We start from the raw sequence: 2,819 nt of genomic DNA on the forward strand, positions 1-2,819 counted from the left end.
AAATTCTTTGAAGGCACGAGATAATAAAATAGGTTGACTTTAATATCATTAGAAGTTAAATTTAATGGTTCAAACAAGCATCCACCACTAATTATATTAAAAAAATAATTTGTAATAATAATGTAATTTACATATTAATTTTTTTTGAGTAAATTCATTTTAAAATGTAGAAATTAGACTCAATTACACTAAAATTTTAAAGATAATATAAAATTTGACAACAAATTTAACACTCATTAAGAAAATAAATTTATTTATGGCTATTTTCTAATTATAAATAATAACAAGACTTATGAAAAAATATTAATGTTATCACTCTTATTAATTAAATCGTAATATTAGGTAGTTGATAGTTTCATAGGCGAAAATTATTAAATAATTATGTAAAAATTAGTAACAAACAAGCAATAAGAATTTAGAAAAAATCTATTATATAATACCAATTTCATAATTAAAATATGTCTCATATCATATTCTCATCTATTTTATTATATAAAAATTAGGTTTCTGCACTTAATGATGGAATTGACGTGACATGCATGCTTATGAGAGTATTTAGCGATTTGTTTCTTTTAACTCATTAAATACAACTTATTATGATAAATCAACTATATCAACTAATCGATTTAATTAGATATTTAAATATCACATAATTTATTATAATTTATATCAAATTGATTTGGTAGTATTTTTTAATTTATTTTTTAATATTTTGTTAGTATTTTTTAATTTATTTTTTAATTTATTAAATAAAATTAATTATACTAATTATCTATATTAATTAATTAATTATACTAATTAATTAATCATTGAAAACAAATCTATGCATAAAATACATTCTCAATATATTTTTCATTAATAATTAAATCAAATAAAATCATATATATTAAGCTAAATTTAAATCATGTGAATTAAGGACTAAAATAAAATAAGATGATTTTTTACTTATTTAAATTGAATGTAATAAATAAAATTAATTTTGTTAGATAATCATAGTCTTCTGATCTTCTATATATAGATAGCCACACAAAAATTATAAAAATGATCACTTTTATCACTTTTGCTATTTCAATTTTTTATGTATAAATATACTCAAAATGAGAAGGTATGGATGAGTATTTCATTAATTGTTTGTTTGATAAATATTATAGTCTGAAAATATCTTAATTTAGGCATTCTATTACTGTCAATGGAAGTTGAACATGTAGTAATTCAGGATGACCATGATATTTTTTATAGTATTATATAAAAAATATTTTTAAAATGAATATACCCATTGTAATTAATTTTTTTTGTCAATCTGTTATCTTTTACCTAACAAACAATATTCAGGTTGAATATATTATTTTCATCAGAAATCATACATAATTGATTGATAATTCTATATATAAAAATACTCATATGGTAACTAAATACTATATTGTTATCTTGCTAAAGTTAATTCTTCTATGATTATACGAATGTATAGCACTATCAGATGAAAATTGATTGGATTACATTTATGTCCAATGAGGTAGGTGATCTTTTAGGCCTAATCACAATCAGAGTTGAGGAAGGTTTGAAAAATGCTAACAATACAAATACTTTTTATTTTTAATACCCAATAATAAATATATAAATTAATATTAATATTGTTCCGTACAAAATTATAAAATGTATAGCATACTCAAAACATATCCAATCCATATTAACTATCATTATTTATCAGTTAAATTATGACAAATCTGGTTATTAAAAAAGATTAAAATTAACTTAAATATACACAATATTATTTATGCTTTTTATTTTTATTTTATTAACATAAAAAGTCATACATATTATAAGAGAATCTCATATTTTTACTAATGGTTATTTCATTCAATGGTTTCTATAAAAAAAAAAGCATAATAATATTGTGTTTGGCAAGAATATATGGGATTTTGAAAGGTTGAAGCATAGGTTTAGTTCTTAATATATTCGTAGATGAAGTGTAAAGTAGATAAAAAGATAGCTAATAAAAAAGAATAAATTATCATTTGTATCCAACTATCCATGAAAGATACAAATGCGGACAAATATATCCATATAAGAATAAAACGACAATTGTACCCACGAAAGATAGCTTCCGTGTCCAAAAATACTCTAACGAACCAATTGTGTAACCAACATCTGGGTATTTTTGGCACACGGAAGCCATATTCCGTAGTTATAATTATTGTTTTATTCTGATATGGGTACATTTGTCAGCATCTGTATCTTTTATGGGTACAAATGATAATTTATTTAATAAAAAAATAAATGGTTAAAGCTTTCTCAATAATAACCGTCGTAGTGTATGACAGGTGTTCTATAATTTTTTTGGATTTGATTGTTTCTTTATTATTATATGTTGTTCTATTTAATTTATGCTAAAAAGACTTATGATAATCAGTGTAAAAGTTGTAAATACTATATTTACTTTGTATGCTCTTAAATCTCATGTCCTTGATGAATATTTGTGACTCAGTAATTATTAAAAGAAATAATTGATTTAATATCTATTTTATATTCTATTTAAATTATAATAATGAGTAAATATTTTATTTCAAAATAAATAATGCGATTTTTCATAAAAACAACGTTTAAATAATTATAAAAGTAGATTATACCACAGATGATAATAAATATCTTGATATTAGATCTGCTATAAAACCAATTTTTAGGAATATTATGTTGTATATAATTTAGTTATATTTTTTTATCTTCAATCTATATTATTTAGATTGGCATATTTTTAAAAAGGGTTATTCAATTTTTTTTAAATTATAAATCAAATCAGTTACAATTTATGTTATGGTTAA

Source organism: Arachis duranensis, chromosome 9 (genome assembly GCF_000817695.3).
Source record: "Arachis duranensis cultivar V14167 chromosome 9, aradu.V14167.gnm2.J7QH, whole genome shotgun sequence".
NCBI lineage: Eukaryota > Viridiplantae > Streptophyta > Magnoliopsida > Fabales > Fabaceae > Arachis > Arachis duranensis.